Here is a 21,435-nt window from a genome sequence, read left to right as displayed (position 1 = left end):
CTTACTGAAAAAGGTTCTTCAGCACAGCCTGGCCAAACTGAGCATCAGATCTGGAGCTCAGGTCTAGACAATAATGCTTACAAAAAGCCAATGGGGAGGCCCAAGTATCAGCCTTTGCGATGGTCTCCCAGGTGTCATATTTCTGAAAGGCAACTGCAGCTGCCTTGCCCCGCACCAGGTGTGCATGAATACCTTTAGGAGGCTGCAGTCCTTAGACAATGTAAGACTCCGTAATACAGGCAGCGATCCATCTGGAGATAGTCGCCTTAGAGGACTGTTTACCTTGTGGATTACCAAAGGTCACCAACTGTTGAGAAGAGCTCCTAAATTAGGAAGTTCTGTCCAGATAGAACTTAAGAGCCCTTCTAATATCCAAGCCGTGCAGAACCCTTTCCACTTCTGAAGCAGGGTTCGGGAAGAAGACCGGCAGGAAGATTGACTGATTTAGATGGAAATCAGAGACCACCTTCGGAAGGAAAGAAGGGTTTGTCCGTAGGACCACCTTATCCTTGCGAAAAACCAAGAAGGGATGCTCCACCGACAAAGCCTGGAGCTCACTCACACGCCTCGCTGAGGTAACGGCAACCAAAAAGGACACCTTTCACGACAGGTGCCTGAGGTCCACCGTGGCCATTGGTTCGAAGGGTTTATGGCACAATGCTGTAAGGACCACATTTAGATCCCACGATGGGTGTGGATTACGAACCGGGGGTTAAAGGAGTGACAAACCTGCAAACTGTCTCTTAACCACTGGATTAGACAGAGAGTAAGAGCATTGGTCCGTAAATAGGTAGGTGGATACCGCCGAAAGATAAGTTCTGCATGACAGAACGTGAATTCCCGACTCTGCTTGGTGGGATACAAAGGACAGTACAGTGTCAATCGTAGCCGCCATTGGGTCAGTTGTTTGTGTAAACACCAATGACAGAACCTGAGCCATTTGCTTCTGTACTAGGACCTAGTCAAGGGTTTCCTGGCTGCCTGAATAAAGCGCATGTTATCTGCAGACAGGTTGAGATGTTCTAAAGACCTGAACTCAGGCACCATGACGCCAAGCTGAACGATTGTGGGGAGGGGTGCCACAGCTGTTGATCCCCCTGGTGAAGAAGATCGAAACTCACCGGTAACCGGATCGGTGGATACACTGATAGGTGTTGAAGTTCTGAGAACCAAAACCTGGCCTGCCACTACAGGGCTATGAGTAGAAGAGAAGGAACAAGTTACTTACCTGTAACTTGTTCTCCAGCATGGGTCTGGCATGTCGTGAAAAGTCAAGCATGGAGGCTTGCAGAATAGGGCCTGGATCTCTCCCACTCGGCGTGCGGAGGTGATGGCCACAAGAAACGCAGTCTTCCACGACAGGAACTTCAACGGTGCCCAATGCAGGGGCTCGAATGGTGCCCCCATGAGCCTGGTCAGCACCACGTTGAGCTCCCATGCAGAGGCAGGGGCCTTCACCAGCGGGAACTATCGGAACAGTCCCTTCATAAATTCCTTCACCAGGCGATGGAACCACAAGGACGCCTGTCCGGTGGTTCTGGTGTATCGGGAGATCGCAGCCAGATGTATCTTGATGGAGGCGTGAGCCAGTCCAGTCTTGGCCAGCGACAGTAGGTACGGCAGCACTTGAGGGGCCGTAATCCGTAGAGGGTTAATCTTCTGTGCACGGCACCAGACAGAGAACGCCCTGGCCTTTGCAAGAACCTCTCTGCAGTAGGCCGGGATATCCTACCCTCCAAACTCTAGTGCTGCAGGAGCCAGGCCTGCAAGTTCAGCGACTCCGGGTCGTGATGAAGTATGGCGCCTCCTTCTCTGGAGAGAAGATCCTCGTCCGTCGGCAGCTTGAATGGTGGGGACGCTGACAAGTCCAGAAGGTCCGGGAACTAGATCTGCCTCGGCCACGCCGGTGCGACGAGGATCATCCTGCACCGGGACTTCTTGAGCTGGTTGATGAGTCGGAGCAGCAACGGCAACAGAGGGAACGCATATAGGAACAGGCCATCCCAGGGGAATGAGAAAGCATCGCCCATGCTCCTCGGCTGGGGAAACCTGCTGGCGAACCTCTGGCACTTGGAGTTCGTCGCCGGTGCGAACAGTTCGATCTGCGGTTTTCCCCATCGTCGGAAGAGTCGATCCACTTGATCCTGACGTAGTTCCCACTCGTGGCACGAGCGCAGCTCCCTGCTGAGTGAGTCGGCAATGGTGTTCTTTATCCCTGCCAGATGAAAAGGCACCAGAAACCTCCCTTGGGCGACGGCCCAATGCCACAGATCCTGGGCTTCCTTGGAGAGGGCTGGAGATCTGGTTCCTCCCTGCTTCCGGATGTAGAACATCGTGGTGGTGTTGTCGGTGAAGATTCTCACCACCTTGCCCTTGAGGGACGGGAGAAAAGACCTGAGGGCCCAGAACACTGCACAGAGCTCCAGGATGTTGATGTGGAGCGGCTTCTCCTCCGGGAGCCAAAGGCCTCTCGAGTGAAGTTCTCCGGTGTGCGCTCCCCACCCTTCCAGGGAGGCATCCGTCGTCACCGATATCTGGTGAAATGGAGTCTGAAAGTCTGTGCCCACCGTCAGATGAGCGCGGGTGCCCCACCACCGGATCGCTCGTCGGAAGGTCTCGTTGAGCGGGATCCTGTCCTCGAAGCTGCCCGTCGCTTGGCTCCAGCGGACGTCGAGGAACTCTTGCAGAGGGGGCATCTCAAGCCTGCACAGGCGCACAAGATATATGCAGGAGGACATCATCCCGAGGAGGGACTTGATGGACCTCACCCTGGCCACATCCGTGGCCAGCAGACGGTGCACTTTGCCCAGGATGGCCTTCGTACTTTCCTCCGACGGCGAGGCCAGACGCGCCATTGTGTCAAGCTTGGCTCCCAGAAACAGTGCGACTTGCGACGGGGCCAGGTGGGATTTGGGAAAGTTGATGGAGAATCCCAGGTCCGTGAGCAGCTGGACGGTCTTCGCTGTTTGATCTACGTTGAGCTCCCTTGTCCTTGCTCGGATGAGCCAGTCGTCCAGGTAGGGGTAGACATGGATCCCCTGCAGACGCAGCCGCACTGCCACCGGATCAAAGCACTTGGTGAACACCCTGGGTGCCGACTTCAATCCGAACGGGAGGGCCTTGAACTGGTAGTGCCGTCCTTGGACCACGAACCTGAGGAACTTTCGGTGTCCTTTTAGAATGGGGATGTGGAAGTACGCATCCTCCAAATCCAACGACGGCAGGAAATCACCCTCCTCCAGCTGTCCCAGCACGTGCTGGAGGGTGACCATCCAGAACTTCTGTGCCTTGATGTACTTGTTCAGTCGTCGCAGGTCCAGGATGGGGCGCCATCCTCCTGTCTTCTTTTTCACGAGGAAGTACCTTGAGTATACTCCGGAGCCCCAGAGCCTCTTCGGGATGAGCTAGATGGCACCTTTTTTGAGCATCGCCCTTACCTCCAATAGCAGTTGATGGACGTGATTTTCCTTCCTGGCCACGGGTGGAATGCGGGGGCACTTTTTTAAAATTCGAGGGCGTGCCCCTGGGCCAGGGCGTCCAGCACCCAACGGTTGGTGGAGATGGACTCACACACTCTGACAAACTTCGCCAGCCGGCCTCCCACCGGGGTGCTCCGGTGGGGGCCCGACACCACTGTCGGTTCAATCTTGCTTGGAGGACGCCTTGCCGCCTTGGCCTCCCTGGTGACGATGGCGGGGTCCACCCGACTTGCCTCGTCCTCTATAGGCTTCCTGCGACGAGGAGCGGGCCGCTTGGCGGTACGTAGAGGCACCCTGCTTGCCTCCGGTGCTCCGAAAGGACGGCCTTCGTTGCCGGAGAACGCCTAGGGCCTTAGCCGTCTCCGTGACCGCCTTGATGGCTTGGAGGGACTCATCCACTGTTTTCCCAAACAGATTGTTCCCGTCGAACGGCATGTCCAAAACCTTGGCTTGTACGTCCTGACGGAAATCCGTCGCCTTGAGCCACCCTCGTCGTCTAAGGCAAACGCCGTTGCCTAGCTGGCGGAAACCGGTGTCGGCAATGTCCGTTGCTACCGTAATGGCGTGGTCCGACGCCACTTAGCGTTCTTGCAAGATCTCCAGGGCCTCGGCCCTCTTGTCGTCCGGTAGGAAGTCCAACAGGGGGGCGATCTTGTACCATAACTCCCCGTCGTAGCGGGCGACGATCGCGAGGGCGTTGGCCGCCTTAATCGTTGTTGCCGCCGACGAGATAACTCGTCGTCCCATTGCGTCCAGCTTCTTTCCTTCGCCGTCCGGCGGGGAAGTTGACATTGAGGCCTATGCCCCCCCCGCTTTCTTGTGGCCGCCGCTGAGACGACCGAGTCAGGGGTCGGTTGCGCCCTAAGGCACAAAGGGGCCGCGTCGGGAACCCGGTAATTCTTCTCGTACCGATCCCTCTTGGCAGGCGTCGTAGACGGGTTCTTGCGAAGGGTGAGACCCTCGTCGCAGATGTCATCCAGCAGAGGCACGGCGAGGATCGTTTTCTTCTTGGCCTTGCGCCGTTGGTAAAGGAAACCTTCCTTCTTCTCTTCGGGGCAGAGCTGAAAAAGCTTGGATGCCCTGGCGATCATTGCATGAAAAGATCCGATCTCGTCGGGGGGAGGCCCGGGATGAGGGCGATGGGAGCTCCGTCCCGTCGTCACCGCCGTCGTCGTCGTCGGTACTCGTCGTGGCCTTGTCCGTTCCCGTGTCATCCCCAGGGACGGGGGACGTGGGCAAAGGTTGAGTAGGCTGTGAGGGCTGAAAAGGCAGGGCTGGATGGATCCGTCTTCTCTTGTTCGGGGGGCTTACCGCCAGGCCTGGCTCTGGCTCCTCCGTCGAGCCTGGTTCCGGATCCTCCGTCGGTGGTAAGGGCAATCTTGTCCTTATCTCCAAACGTAAGGATTGTATCGCCAACGAAATGGCCCCCGAGTTATCCTGCGGCTCCGGAAGCGACGGGCGACTAGGACCCTCGCCGGTGCCATCGTCACCCTCGTCGATATCCCGTGGGAACGGGCCTCTTCGACGCCCTCATTGAGGCCCTCTAAAACTTCTACCAGTTCCTCCTCGGATGCTGTGTCCGTGTCCAAAATGGCCACCCCCCTCTTTTTCCGCCGGGGTCTTCACGGGGGTCTTTTATATGGGTCTGAAAGAGGCTTCCCTCCGCGGAGGCAGGGAGACTCTGGTCCCCGAGGTCGCCTCCACTGGTGTAGCCTCCACATGCTGCCCCAGGGCCACTGCGATTTCCTCGATAGAGGCCTTGGCCGGGTGAATCAAGGCCTTTACCACCTTGTGTGGGCCTGTGGCCTTCACCTTGGGGGAAGGGTCACCGCCTCGCTCTCCTTCGGCCGGATCCTTCGAGCTCGACCGGGGCCTCTCCAGAAGCTTCGCCGGGTTCTCGGCCTTCCTCTTCCCTGAGCCAGAGCACTGGCTTGTACTTGATGGCGCTGGAGAGGGTGTGCCCTGCCTGGCAGCCGAGGAGCCCGACCGTTCGGCGCTCCCGGTGCCCGCGGATCGCGGTGCTTTGCCTTTTGTTGGGCCCCCATCACCGGGCCGCCCTCAAAGGAGTTAGAAGACCGCTCAGACTTCTTCTTCTTCTTCTTCTTCTCACCTGACGGGCTCTTTCCTCCCAGCCAGCTGGAGAGACGAAGGTGTCAGTCCCTGATGGTCCGTTCGAACATGTTCCTGCAAAATGCACAGTCCTTATCCACGTGCGTTTTGTCCTCATGAAGGCATTAGAGACATTTCGAGTGCTCGTCCTCCTTGAACACATTCTGCAGTTGGCATCTAGGGCAAACCCTGAACAGCTTTCTGGGCGTCGAGCTTCCTTTCCCCTGGGCCATGTTCGGGTAGGCCGCAGAAACTTCTGGACTCCTCCAAGATCTCCCTTGAGGGGCGTAGAAAAATCCGACACGGATCCCCGTTACTCAGATGTAGAGACGGTGGAGCTTGAGGATCTATTTGACCGAAAAATGAGAAATTCTCCTTGAAAAAGCGTGAAAACGCAGAAAAAGCTTGAGAGCTAAACACGAGGACTCCCAACACTTGAGCGTGCGGTAAAAATCTGAGGATGGCTGCCAGAGGCGGGGCTTAGGGAGAGGGCAGTCATTGGCTGGGGGCAGTATGACCCAGAGACCAGTGATTGGTTACTACTGAGAAAGACAGATCAGAAACAAAATTGATATTGATTTTGTCTTTACAGAGGATTCCCGGCCTGACGACGGGGAATATTCATGAGCATGTGAATCCATGCAAGACCCCATGCTGGAGAACAGTTCACCGCGTTCTTCAGCTTGCAAATCGTCCGATGAATGATAGGCAGAGGCGGGAAAGCATAAGCCCTCATGTTGTGCTATGGAATCTCGAGAGCATCCCCGAGAGAGGAGGCTCCCAGCCCGTTTCTGGAGGCATACAGAGGAAGCTTCTTGTTTGCCGCTGTCGCAAAGAGGTCCCCTTCCGGAGTGCCCCAACGCAGGAAAATCCATGAGAGAATCTCTGCCTTCAATTCCCACTCATAGCTGACCATCGTCCGCCGACTGAGGGCATCTGTCGTGACATTCAGCTGGCCCTGAATGTGTACTGCAACTATCCAGACACCATGACAAACCGCCCACTCCCAAATCTGGATGACAGGTCCACGAGAGGGGGGGACTTGGTGCCCCCTTGCTTGTTGATGTAATACATTGATACCACATTGTCCGTGCGGATACGGACCACTTTGTTGGCAATGACCAGTCTGAATGCCTTGAGCAATAGGAAGATCGCCAGAAGCTTCAGATGATTTATGTGCAGGAGCTTGTCCTGAGGCGACCAAAGATCCGAGACCTGAAGAAGATCCAATGTCGCATCCCACCCTAGAAGGGAGTAGTCAGTCGTGACCATTACCATAGGGGCTGGATCCTGAAAACCTGCCCCCGCCGACAGGTTGCTGAGAGACGACCACCACTCCAGGTCCGCTCTTATGGAAGCCGGAATCAATACCAACTTGGAGTCCGGATCCACAGCCTGACGCCAAGAACTCTGAAGAGCCATCTGAGTCCGCCTCATCTTGAGACGAGCAAGAGGAAGAGCCATTACGCACAAGGACATGAGGCCCAGAAGCCTCTGGAACCACCAGACCGACATGCTCTCCGACTGCGCTGTTAGGCAGAATCCACTGTAGTTCCCTTGGTAGGTATATGCAATAAATTCCCTTTGATATCAGTCTGTACCACAAAGATTTTGTTGGTAGCTGTGGATGAGCAGTCAGACTTATCTCAAGAGGAAGATGAGCAGTATTCCGGGTTTACACACTAGGACTACAGTACTATGGTACAAGGAAACACTGACCAAAGTTTTGTATTAAAAAGAATATATATATTTATTTTACACACGTCTAGTTCAACACATAAATCACAATCATAAAAGCAAGTTAAAACCGTCAAGGAAAGTATATACAACTCCCTATTTAAATTCTAGTAAAGTTTGAGCAAGAGTGAAAACTGAGCAAAATGGCACTGGGTCAACCAAGCAAAAATGGCACACTAGTAATTTCTCAAAAGGGAGGGAAAGGACAAGTTATACAGAGTTAACCTCTTAGACAAACAAGCAACCCTTCCCAAGTGGATTGTGAACAAGTTAGGCAAGGTAGCACTTTCGCAATTGTCATACATTTGGTGAAAACCGAGCAAAATGGCACTTCAGCAATACTTAAGAGGGAAGGAAGAGTGGTTATAAGAGTTTTGGTGCACCAACACAGATGAGGGTGAAAAGCAATCTAGTGAAGGCAGTTGTAACAGGTTAAGCCAAAGTCAATAGGCCTGTGCCAGAGTTAGTGGTGCAAGGCAATGTGCCCAGGATCAAACTGTTCTAGTAGCTGCAGTCAAGTCTTTGGATTATCGATTCATAAGGAGGGTGCAGAAGGTAAAAGATAATGTTAGTCGATAGGGGCAGCCAACCCAGGAGGTAGGTAAAGGACACCTTTAGCAGTACCCCTCGGAACGGGAGGCCTGGCGGAACAATGTACCTGAAAAGTGGAATCGGCTCCTGCGGTGGCAGTGGTTCCTGGCAGTTCCTGCAGTTCGTGTTGTCCAGCAGAGTAAGAGAGGCTCTCGTCGTGGAGGAAGGTTCGAGTTACTGCACTGCCTAGGGAAGAAGCCAGCCACGGTGATGCCAAAACGGATTAAAAGGTACGCTCCTTTAAATCGCGGTCGTGGTGGACGGGTGCCTGGCTATCCGGTCTCCGAGTGCAGAGCACTGGCAATTCGACCAAGGCAGGTCCTGGAAGGCGATTGGCAAACTGGTTGGCCCCACCAGCTCAAGGGAAGAAGGCTCTTGTAGATGAAGATCTTCTCTCGTCGTGTGGAAAGAAGTGGTGAGACGCTGCAGCAGGGCTTCACCGGTGGTTCAGTCGTTGCAGATGTCTTTGGCTTCTCTCCTCTTCGGTTTCTTAGTTCCAGTGGCGACGTCTTGCTCTTCGGGGCCTCAGGACCCTGATTTTATGCAAAAAGACCCCCATTCATACAGCCTAGCTGTCACTCACACAGTGGAGTGGTCATCCTGGCGGGAGACCCTCCAGCCTATCAGGGCAGAGTGCGACTTGGGTTGCTTAGGCAACCCTGTCCAGGGGGCTTATTCCCCCTTCCACACAATGGGTCTACCCCAGACTCAGTGGCGCCGAAAGGAGGACTTCTTGGCAGAAGCCTGCCAAAAGGACGAACAAAGGATCCCCGACCTGGGTTAGGATCATAGAGAAAGACACAAGAAATAATTATTATAAAAGTTCTGGCAAAAAAACCAAAACAACCGGATTAAAGTTAATAAAAATATAAACCGGCGGTTCGTTAGTGGCTGTCAGTAAAAGTGGTAGCCTCGAACAATGGGAAAATCCCATAGGAAAATATTCGCAGTCGAATATTTATGGTAGTAACCACTGCCACCAGCCAGAAACATTTGAGAGAGGTACTGTACGGTACCCTCTCGAAAATGAACATAAGGGAAAAATTATTAACTCTTTTCAGTACTTCCATAGTAAGATGGTTTGTACTGGCTTAGTTCATAACTATTGACTAGTAAAGTCAATGGGGACTTTACATGCCCTGGGAGACAGTAGTCAGTCCCAGGGTATGGAGTCTATGTTTGGGGGTCACTATGACACCCCTGTGTTATGGCACTGAGGGTGCTGTCTAACACATGTGTAAAAAGATGGTTCCTATGAGGGTGAGATAAACCCCATAGACATTAAACACAAAAAATAGCCTAGAACACACATCCAAACATGCCTGAGAGTTGGAAAAAGAGTCTCACTCTTAGCAGGAGAAAAAAACGAACCCTTCAAATCCAGCAAAGCTGCTGGGGGACTCTATAGGTAAGGGAAATTAGCCATAGAATGAGAATTATCCTTAACATACGCAAACATCTGACACGTGGCCAACAGATCCGCCATTCTGTCCCCTGTCAGGTACACTCTGCAGTCGATCGTGTTCCAGCGAAAACCCAGGAAAATCAAGTCCTGCAACACCGTCATGGAAGATTTCCACCAGTTCACCGACAGCCCAAAATGGAACAGGAGCTGAAGGAGAGACTGAAGATTGCCCGCGGCTTTCAACGGGCAAGGGCTGCGTAAGAGCCAGTCGTCCAAATACGGATACACATAGATACCCTGCAGACGGAGATAGGCTGCAATCACCAACATCATTTTTGTGAAGACACGCAGCGCCGAGCTGAGGCCAAAAGCAAGCACTCGAAACTGGAAGTGCTCCTCTCGCACAGAGAAACTGAGATATCTCCTGTGTGGATTCCAGATCAGAATATGCATGTACGCATCCTGAAGGTCCACCACGCTGAGCCAATCGCCCTTCTGCAAGGAGGACCGTAACTGGCCGGGCGTGATCATCTTGAATTTCTCTTGGGGTAGGTAAAGATTGAACTGGGAAAGGTCTAGGATGGTGCGCAGGCCAGCCTGTTGGGTTTGGGCACCGTAAACAGCCGGGAGTAGAAGCCCTCCCCTCGCTCCCCAAGGGTAACTGGTTCCACAGCTCTGAGATCCAGCAGTTTCTGAACCTCAGCTTTTAGGGAGGACGATCCTGACTGCTGGAAAGGAGGGTTGAAGGGTGGGGCAGGGGGTAAGGGTAAGCGGAAGCCCGCCTGAGCGAATGACAAGACCCACCTGTCCTTGGTGATGGTCTCCACGCCTCCCAATGAGACGCAATGCGTCCTCCCACCGGGGTCTCGTGCGAGCGTGGAGAACCCTCATTTGGCAGGCTTCTCTGTGGTGTTACCACCTGAACCTGAGGAGGAGGCTGAGGAGCAGGAGAATAACCGAGTCCGTTGCCGCTTCCGGCGAGAATTACCAGAAGGGGTATCCACACTGCAGGATTTCCAATCTAGAAACCCTCTCAAACCAGAAGAAGGCCGGCTTTGCGACAATGGTCTCTGGGTTCTAAAAGGAGTTTTAACCAGGACGGACAAGGACTTAGCTGTCTGGGTGCCGTCCTTTGTTTTGGTCAGCTCCACATCCATTGTGGAATGGAAAATCTTCTTACCGTCAAACGGCAGGTCCAACACCTTATCCTGCACCTCCTTTGAGAACTTGATGGCATGCAACCACGCCTGTCCAGAGGTATCAACTCCCAGCATAAGGCCCAGAGCCGAAGTGTCGACTTGATGAGCCGCGGCCTCCAGCAGATCCTGGGCCAAGACCCTGGCATCGGACAATCCTGCCTTAAAGTCTTCCAGCTTCTCGACAGGAATGAACTCCTCGAACTCCGACAGACCCTTCCACATCTTCATATTCGCCCCTGCTAACACCAGTTCTGCATTGGCCTGCCGGAGCTGCAGGGCCGAGTTAGTAAAAATCTTCCTCCCAAGGGAGTCGAGGAGCTTGTCCTCTTTCCCCAGGACCTGAGTAGCCGTCGTAGAAGAGGATGCTGCAGGCCTGGACTGTAAAGTGGCCGCAGCCACCACCGTGGAGGAGGGGGGCAGACAAGATGCTAGGGCCACTTCTTCCGAAGAATGCAGCCTGTATCGCGCGTCAATTTTCTTATTGACGAAAAGTCCAGAGTGTGGTTTTTCCCAGACTCTACAGACCTCAGCCAAAACATCCTTCTGCAAGAACAGGCCGGTACGCGCCAAAGGAGACAAGGTGAACGCCCCCGAAAGCACACCCTCCTGCGGAGCGGGTGCCTCAGGCACTGGAACATCCAATAGGCACATCATGTCCAGTACCCGGTCGTGAAAATCTCTAATGGAGCGTGGCTGGTCTTCTCTGTGTAATCACCCTGCGCATCATCCGACAGGTCAGGGTCCTGCTGAACCGTGTCAGGCACCACCTTGTCCATGGGGGACAATGGAGGCAAGGGCGGGAGGGTCGGGGGAGGTACCGTAGGCAAGAGCGTCGCAGGCGGAACAACTGGAGGCGCAGGTGGAGCCAGAGGCAGGCATATCTCCCTAAAAAGACCCTTGAAATAATCCCTCATGGGGTCAGTACGCATGAGTACCTGAAATTTGCTGAAAAAAGCGTCCTCCGGAGAAAGCTTTGGAACTGCCAGAGAAGGCCCCTCATGAGGGGATAATTCCACGGACGCAGAGGGGTTGGTTGCCAAGCCGGCCCATCCCCTGAGGTGTCCACATAAATCAAGGTTGCCGAACCCACAGGCAGCGAGATGTTATGCGGAAGGGGCAACCGAGCACTGCAGTCGTAAACTGGACGGAACGGGTGCTCAAAGGGAACCTTATGTTCACCTACAGTACCGCTCCCCACACCTGAGGCCGATGGGGTAGTTGTGGGAGAAGTGCCCAAAATGGCCACCGTGGTCCTGGCGGGAACGGCCGCCATTTTGCCATCACCTGAGGGGAACTGCGGCACATGTGGAAGTGAGGTAGGGGTCCCCGTCGGTGGATCAGGGGTGTTCATTTTAGCCTATACACAAGGAACCTTGGCTGAGCCGGTACTATGTGGCCTGGAATGTTTCTGCGACATACCAATAGCCAAACTAGCCTTCACAGGAAGGACCTCGGCATTGCCGTTAAAGGAGGAACTTCCAGTCCTTGCCCCCTCAACAGATCTGGCGTCGCCGCAAGAGCGGGAACGGTGAGAAACAGCTTTCACCGGTAAGGCCTTCTCAGGCCTCTCAGAAATGTTGGTTTCCTTAGCCTCTATATGAGGGACCTCGGAACCAAGTCCGGTCGCAGCCTTTCCACCGCGGGCCTCGAACATGCGTTCGTTAACACCAAGCCCATCCGAGGCCTCGGGCGCACCCCGGTACTTTTGAGGGAAGCCGATAAAGAGGCCTCAGAGCATGCTCCGGTACCCCACGACTCAGTAGAACTAGGTCTCGGAGCATACTCCGGTATCCACAGGCCCTTACGAAGACCCTCAGAGAAAACTCCAGTACACTTATTAGGCCCAGAAGGCACCTCGGAGCAAACCCGGGTGATAGAGCGGTCGACGCTCTTCCGGACCGGGAAGAACCCGGGAAGGTGTCTCCCGGCCAGGGTGCTCTGAAAAGTAAAGAACTTACTGGCGTTTCTTCTTTTCGTCGATGCAAGATTGAAAATGCGAAGGAGGAGTACGCTGGAACACCTCCTCCCACCGCTCTAACAGACGTTGAAGTGCCCGGACCGAAAGGGAATCACAATAAAAACAGGAGTCCCAACGGTGATCCGGACCGAAACACTCTAAACAAAGAGGATGGGGATCCGCCCTCGCGAAGCGTCGATGACATGAGGAACAATCTGGAACGTCTAGTTTAAACGACATAGATAGACTATTACGCGATCGCTAGCGAGAGCCAGAGAGGAGGAAAAAAGGAAGAAATTCTTCTGCAGATGCAAGTGCGTCCCAAACGAGCAGAGAAAAGGACTGATGGGCGATGCATGGGGGGGAGCCGAGATGGGCGGGGTTACGGCCGCGTGCTTTGCCCCGCGCAGAAAGAAAGGAAGGACTAAAGAATTGTACAACATTTTTGATGCTTTTTGAAAGTGCTCCGGTCCCGTCCCACAGGACGGAGGAATGTCCCAAAAGTATGGAGGAAAGGGGACGGGACGTAGGAGTATAAGGCTGATTACAATTTTAAAGATTTAAGGCCTAATGGAATATCTTCTTACCTTCTGGAAATCAACGGAGCGCACTAGGATGAAGGTACGAAGGCAGCAGGTGACACTTGTTTCATCGGAGGGATGTTTGTGAACAAAGTTGGCAGGGCTGGGGGACGTGCAGTCAAAGGGCCGAGGACCCAGATGAGAGGAGAGAGTGGTCTGACCAGGAGAGTGGGGTGATCAGTGGGGAGGAGAGTGAGGGATCAGTGTGGATGAAAGCATCAAGAGTGTGTCTAGTCGAGTGGGTAGGACCAGAAGGGAGAATGGAGAGGGAGAGCAAGGTGCAGAGGTCAGAGAAGAGAGTGGATGCTGTGATTGAGGAGTCAGGATGGATGTTGAAATTGCCCACGAGAAGGAGTTGAGAGGTGGTTGTGAGGAGAGACGAGAAATCAACCCATTCAGAGAAGAACAGGGTAGTAGAGCCAGACGGCCTGTAGATCGTGGCAATGGTCAGAGAGGAGGTTGGAGAGATGACCAGCCTGCAAACCAGGCTCTCAAAGGAAGAGCAAGGGTGGGTGGGTATGATGGAAGAAGGGACTCACTCAGGATAGATCAGAGCAACCTCACCGCCAGCACGGTTAGGGCGAGGCTTGGAGATGATCTTATAGCCATCAGGGAGAAGGGAGTCAAAAGCAGTGACTGAGGGAGCATTGAACCACGTCTCGTGAGAGCAAGGATATTGAGGTCAAGGTCTTCAAGGAGGAGGCAGATGTCAGCAGAGTACTTTGATGGCAGAACGAGCAGTAAGCGTGGCAAGATGCAAGAGGTCTCCACCTTTGAAGGTATTCCGGGGAGCAGTACAGGGGTGTGGTACACCAGTCGAAGGGGTGGGGACAGGGAGAGTGGAGGAAGGAGTAGCAGGTGTGAATAGAAAGTGAACGAGGGATGGCAGGCGCCGGTCAAGAGGAGGAGGTTGGGTTGTGGACCCTGAACCTAGATAGTGCCCATGTGATGGACATTAATGATACAACTGGATGATGCAAAGCCCGCCAAGAGAACTTCTCATCTAGTGCCACCATTAATGGGTGAGGATGTGAGGGAAGAGAGAGTAGAGATGAGGGGTCCATAGATCTGGAGAGGGGACAGAAAAGAGAAGATCTGTCTGGAAACTGCACTGACATGGGCGTCTGCGATAGGTAGGCCAGGGTTAGTGGTCAGGGTGTCTTTTTTAAGTTATTTTCTTCCAGGCTTCGTGAGAAAGGGAAGATAGGTGATAGTGTAGCCGTTAGAGAAGATAAGGGAGATGGCGAGTGCCATAGGGGCGGTGGAGGATAGTTGGAAGAAAGAGGAGGGGCTGCACAGCACAGTCTGAGCACAAACTCAAAAGACGGCCTAGTAGCCAAGGCAAACGAGAGAACAGATGCACTGGGAATACTTTAGTACCGCAGATGGGTGCAGAGAGTTACAACACACACTATGCGTCCAATTTGCAAAAAAGACACAAAATGTAATGCAGAAAGTGGTGTAGAGAGTTAAGAACACACCCCAAGCTTCAAATTTGCAAAAAGACACACAAATTCAATGAAAGAAGGAATAAGTGAGATTAAGTAAGGCAAGGAAGGCAGAATGGTATAGGCAAACCTGGGTTCAACAGTTGTTAGGGTTAGTGGAGAGGCAATGAACATGCCCAACCACCACTGACAGGTTCAGGGTGTGTAGAGTCGCTGACGACCATGTTCGTGAGGTTACAAGTTGCCTGCCTGGGGATTGTTCCATGGTTTGCTGCAGGGGTGAAAGGAGGACGGGGCCCTCTGAGCCCTGATAGGCCCGGATAGGCTCAGACAGGGGCCTTAGGTGGTCCTTGGTGGTGGGCCGGCACACTCGCCAGCTGGCTCATGGTTTGGCTCTTGGGGCAGAGACTAGCCAATCACAGCATCCACTGCAGAGAAGAAGAAAGAGGAACTCTGGTGCCATGGGAGGCTGTAAAGATGGCAGCCATGTTTTAGTGAGATGGCCTTTGAAGGTTTAGGGGCCAACTGGGCTATAATGATAAAAGGCCCTATCTGTGGCTAAACCCCACTTTAAGCCTTTTGATGTGGGTAAATCGGGTGTAACATTTTTGTATGTCCCAAGGAAGGAAAGATCATTTGAGCCTTCTAAAGCTAGATATCTCCCTTTCTCCCAAAGGTACTATGACAGAAAACTTACATCTAAAGATTTGAGTGAGCTGCTTTGTCTTTTTCAATTAAACTCCTGTAATGGTTCCTTAAAGGTATAAAAATGAAGTAAATCTGCCTTTAAAATTAAACTGCTGACAAAAAAGCCTAATTCTAGTAGTTGGGACTACAAGTCCCATAATCCCCTTAGTACTGGGACGAGGAAGAAGGCTGAAGAGCAGTGCTGCAGGAGTAGTCAGCCTGTTAAGCCTATTGACCCACACCTGAGGAAAGCAGAGAGGCTTAAAAGGCCCCGTCAGGTGCAGGCCAGCAAAAGCAGATGGAACTGTAGTCGGAGTGCTTGCAGTATTTATTTTATTTATTTACTTATAACGTGCCGGCAGCCCGTAGGCATCAGGGCGCAATGCGAATGGACGAACAGATATCAAAGGACAAGCTAAAAAAAATGTGAAAAACTGGTCCGGGAGGGAGGATTTACTTGAATAGCAAGGTTTTTAAGATTTTTTAAAAGTCTGAATATTATGTATGGTCTTGCATCATGGGAAGAGAGAGGGAATTCCAAAGTTTGGCAGCTTTGACCTGGAAGGATCTTCCCATACCCTTCTCCCTTTTGAACCTGGAACAGATAATCTGCCCTTTGTTAGATGTCTACAGTGCTCTGGCCGGGCGATAATGTGAGATCAACATTTTCAGATAGGATGGAGCGTCTCCATGCACACATTTATGGATGGTTGTGGACTTCAAGTTAATACACTCTTGGGTGGGCAGCCAATGCAGATCCCATCTATAGGGGGCAATATGCACATGCATTAGCGGACATCCAGACCTCGATCAGATGGTACATAGTGGGCAAGGCGGTGGAGTCTGCCAAGTAGTTTCCAGTCGCCTCAATGACCAGTTGGAAATTGTCTGCAGAGTTGGTAAAGAAAATATCTTGATTGTGTAGCACGGTGCAGAGAGGCCAGATATACAGATTGAACATAGTTGGCGTTAGACTGGCCCCCTACGGAACTTCACACCAAATCGGTTTGGTGGCAGAGCTTGCCTGTACCAACTGAATGAGGAATTCACAATCTGACAGAAAGGAGAGGAGCCATTCAGCAGCACTGTCTGAGCATTGCCCTGAGAGATGAAGGGATTATTTTAACATAGTATGATCAACCAATTTGAAGGCTGCCGATAAGTCCAATAGAACCAGGGCACCTGCCCTGCCTTTGTCTGATATTCTAAGCATATGAGCCTGTAGGTCAACAAGTGCAGTTTCTGTACTGTAGTTGGATCTGAAGACCAGTTGTCTGGGATGAAGAATACAATTGGCCTCAATGAAACCGTGGAATTGCCTATAGGCCACTTTGTCTAGCTCCTTAAGAAAACATTTAGAATTGGTGATAGGCCTAAGGTTACTGGGGTCCCTGCGGTCACCTGATGGTTTCTTAGGCAGGGGAGTTACTGTGACCGTTTTTATAGATGATGGCGCCTTACCATCACGGAACGAGGCGTTAACAAACCTTGTAAGGAATGGGGTGAAAAGCACCCTATGCTCCAAGATGATTTTGGGTGCGATGATGTTTTCTGGGCAGGCTGTGGGTTTCATAGAGAAAAGAGTGTTTTCCATTTCACAGATGTTAATTTTAATGAGGGTAAACAGTGGGTGGTTGGCCATCTCATGTTCAGCTTATAGGGAGGTTGTAGTTATGTTGTTTTTGGCCTGCACTTTAACCACTATCTTTTTTCTGGCTTTTGTGATTTTATCCTCAAAGGCTGCCTGCACTAAGGTAGTGTCATGAAACGCAGGCAGGAATTGTGTTTGTAAAGCATTAGGCTTCACCAGAACCCTAAGTGTGTCAAAAAGTTTCTTAGTGCTGTTACCTGCTAGGGCAATTTCCTGGTTAAAGAATTGCTTTTTACTATCAATCACTTTGTATTTATAGACTTTGTCCCCTTGTCTCCAGGCTTCTTTATTTTCCTTTGTTGGCTGTTTCAGCCAGTTGGATTCTAGCTTCCGTTATTGTTTTTTGAGAGCAGCAAGTTCCTTGTCAAACCATTTTTGGTGGCCAGGATTGTCCCTCAATAACCTGGTTTTGAGAGGTGCATCTTTATCTAGTAGGGAAGTCAACTTTTGGTTATAGAGAAAAACAAGTTGTTCAGAAGAGTCAGTGTCAGATGTTTCAGACATAATAAGACCTAGGCATGGTGCTAGATTTTTTACATCAATCTTCTGGAGATTCCTATTGGTCACTAACTGAGCCAAGTTAGGTCTTTTGGGGAGCCCATCAGGAAGTTGAAACTGAAAGTCTATAGAGTAATGGTCTGACCAGACAGACAGTAAAGTCTTGATCACTGGCGCTTTGATGTTCCTTCTAGGGAGCGCAGAATTTGTACAAGTTCCTCGTTGAACTAAGGCATTGTAGAAAAAGGTTTATAAACCAAGACAATATTCACACAGCATATGGGAGAAGGGGTGAACTTAGCCAGTAGTATTTCACAATCCTGGAAGGTGGCTGGGGCAGTGAATAATCCGAGATAAGATCTAGCAATGATCGCAACCCCTCACCCCCATTGTGGAGCAGGAAAGTAGAGCCCATAGTGAATCCAAGCAGAAGTGGACCTGGCATGAGAATTACTCAGGTAGAAGCAGTGGTGCTGTGAAGTCATACTACAAAGTTATAAACTGTGCTACATAATGTTAAGAAGAGATAATTAAAGAGTGCTGCCAAGAAGCTGTGTTCTTTTGCCTTGTCAAGCGTTGTGGCTTTGGTGAATCTGACAAGAACTGTATTTCCTCTTTCACATTTCTTAAGTAGTGGTAAAACGTTGTGGCCCAGAACATCATTGATGCTATTTGATGAAGTTGAAGTTATTACTCAAGCAAGGACAGAATAATTTATGTTGATTGAATATTGAACTTTCTTGTGAAACAGTGAAGGAGCAAAAAACTGAATTGAAACTTTATTGTGAACCCAGATTTACTTGTTTCTTTATGTTGAACATTGAAGTTTTGCAGCAAGGTATCACTTTCAGATGTCCGGTGCAGCTAAACCCCAATCCTCATATGATAATTTTAACATAGAGAACAAAGCACTAGGCATCTCATTACCACAAAACAGCTTGATAAGCAAGATATTTAGGAGCTAATGTTTTAGTTCTGCAGTATTCAGCAGCAGGGACCTGCATTAACCTGTTTCTGTTAAATGCTATCATTGCCTCAAGAATCTCACAGAATCTACAGTGTAGACTGAGATATAGCTTTTCCCTGTGGTCTCCGGCCAGACCTGTGACACAGACAGGTTTTATTAAGTCCAGACAAACGCATGATAATATACGCAGAACATGCCATATATTAGAAAACATAGAAACAAATAAGATTTTGGCAGTTCTTGTTTCCGTCGATGCAGAAAAAGCATTCGACCGGGTGGAGTTGTCGTTTCTTTTTCTCACTTTGGCAAACATGGGGTTTGGACATAAAATAATAAACACAATCAGGGCTAATTATAAGCAACCCTTAGCGAGATTATTAATCAACAGCTAGTTATCTTCCCTTATTTACCTACAACGCAGGACTAAACAAGCGTGCCCCGTCAGCGCTTTTATATGCTATACATTTGGAACCGCTACTCAACAAAATTAGTCAGACAGAGGTGATCAAGGAGATACATTTTGGGGGGTTTTCACATAAAATCATGGCATATGCTGATGACATGCTTTTGGTGGCTTCTGATCCATTAAATACTTTGCAAGCGGTAACCCGGAATTTGTGTATTTTGGAAAGGTGGTAGGGTTAAAAATAAATTAAATTAAATCAGAGGTTTTGAATTTATCTCCCCTCTCCCCAACACCCCCTCGGAGATGCAGGTTTTACAGTCCGGTACACAATTCGGGTGGGTGCAGAAAGCGGTCAAACTGTTAAGGGGTATACATAACTCCTACAATAAAAGGGCTTTGCAATGCTAATGATCCCCCTATGTTGAAGGCAATTCAATCTCAACTATTGGGGCGAGGTCCCCTCACGATATCTTGGATGGGTAGGACCAACTCGATAAAAATGGTTACGCTTCCCAAAATCCTATATTTGTTTCAAGCACTATCTATTCGGTGCTCAGTTTGTTTTTTCAAAACTTGCACCAAGCGGTCTCCGTCTTTATATGGGGGGTAAATCTCCAAGGATAGCCTTAGGTATGTTAACGGCCTCTACTGGAAAGGGTGGGCTGGGCCTACCGAACTTTAGGAAATACTATCAAGCGGCCCAAATTAGGGTCTTCAAAGACTGGTGTGATGCAGACTCAGGGAAAATATGGGTACAGATGGAAAGGGCTGTGGGGGCCCCAGGTTGGCGGATAGTTTGTGGCTACCTAAGCAAGATCGTCCAGTAATAATTCATGCTAGTATGATTAGGAGCTTGATGGAGGAGGTCTGGAATACAGTTGTAAAAAAACGTATTAAATGCAGTTGTTTCCCTCTCCTCTGACTCCATTATTTTTTAATCCTCAATTCACCCCAGGGCTTGAACCAAATGCTTTCGGGGCGTGGAAGAGGGCGGGTGTGTACAAATAAGAGGCATGTTTCAATGGAGTGATCTTAAACCTTTCACGCAATGCAAGCCGGAGCTCGTCTTGTGGGAAACTAGTTGCTTCCAATACTTTCAAGTGAAACACTAGTTTCTCGCCCCAACAGTACAGAATGCTACAATCAGAGATTTTACTCCATTTGAAAAATATGTGATGTCTAGCCTGGTAATAAAGCCCTTATATCAAATGTATACAAATTGATGGCGGATGTCACCCTCAAAACATCAATAGGATAAAAACAATGTTGGTAATTGTCATTGGAGGAGGTGGTTCCTGATGAGGTGTGGGAGGCTCTGTGGCATAAAATACCTAAACTCACCAGGTCACTACAAATTAGAGTTTTGGTACAAACTCATGGTACAGTGGCACCATACTCCAGATCGAGAATGAAAAATGTACCCCTCTAGCTCCGATTTATGCTGGAGAGAATGTGGAATGATGGGGGGTTGGAAACCTTTTTGGTGGAACTGCCCAGGGCTGATGCAATATGGGGGAGAGGTTAATAAATATATGGTCCAAATGTTGTACCTACAGGAACCCAGGTCTTTGAGATCATGTCTTTTGGTAGTTATTGAAGAACAATTGAGGCAGAGTCCAAAACAAACTGTGAAGGCCTTTGTGATACTTCAGTTAGCAGCTTTGTTGGTGATCGCATACAAATGAAAATCGAAGGATGCTCCCCACATTGCCGATTGGTTCGCCAAGGTCTGGAACTTTTTTGGCTTTGGCATGGGTGACGTACTCCATCCAGGGTGAACATTTCAACTTTTCCAAAGACTGGAGTATGGTGTTGAAATGTCTGCAGGAAGATTATAATGTTAGGTTTTGTCCGCAAAATATTCAAATTTTGGGAATCATGTGATAACATTTTTAATAGCTTGCAATTGTATTGCAATATATTCTACTGTACTATGCTTTCAACTTTGCACAGCGGGGTTCAACGGGGGAGGCGGGTGTTCATGTGATGTTTATGCAAAATGCCAATAACAAAAAAAAGAAGCAACCTCCTTCACCCTTTAGAGCACTCTGAGATGTTCCCGAAGTCATCTCAGTCAAACAGGGGTCCCCACAGTTACACTAGAGCATCAATCCCTCTCTGAAGAGCACACTCAGAGCAGAGTCAGTCACTTTTCCTGTTTAGAGAGCTCCAAGATACAGAATCACCTCATCACTCTCTGACCACCAGAGTCACAGGATCATCCCATTTCACTTTTCAGAGCACCTCCATACTCTTGAGAGGCTCCCAGTCACTCTGAAATTGCTGGTCATGCACATGTTTATGGGGCCAGGTAGGACCGGCACCCCTCATGAGTGCATGACAAACACAGGAGCCAGTGAGTTACTGTGATAACTGGTGCAGAGGAAGCTGTGCGCCCCTTTTATTGACTCCATCATGTTGTGTTACTAGGTGTCACCAACATGTGACACTGCATGTGCCCTGGGAGGGGCTTGGTGTCACAACACACATGATCACTCCAATTGTTCTCAACAGCATTGGCGCTCACTGTCACAAGAGCACATTGTGTCACGCTAATCAAAACAACCAATCGCAATAGGGTACCTACTATCGCTGTCTAGAAGGCCCCAATGTGTCTCAGTCAATCTTCAGAGACCCCCAAAGATACAGAATTACCACCTGACTCTTGAACAGGATGATCCCCATTAACATTTCAGTGTGCCAACATACTAATGTCAGCA

Source organism: Ambystoma mexicanum, unplaced genomic scaffold (assembly GCF_040938575.1).
Source record: "Ambystoma mexicanum isolate Mex_15411 unplaced genomic scaffold, UKY_AmexF1_1 Mex_scaf11, whole genome shotgun sequence".
NCBI classification, from domain to species: domain Eukaryota; kingdom Metazoa; phylum Chordata; class Amphibia; order Caudata; family Ambystomatidae; genus Ambystoma; species Ambystoma mexicanum.
This window is presented reverse-complemented; position numbering follows the sequence as displayed.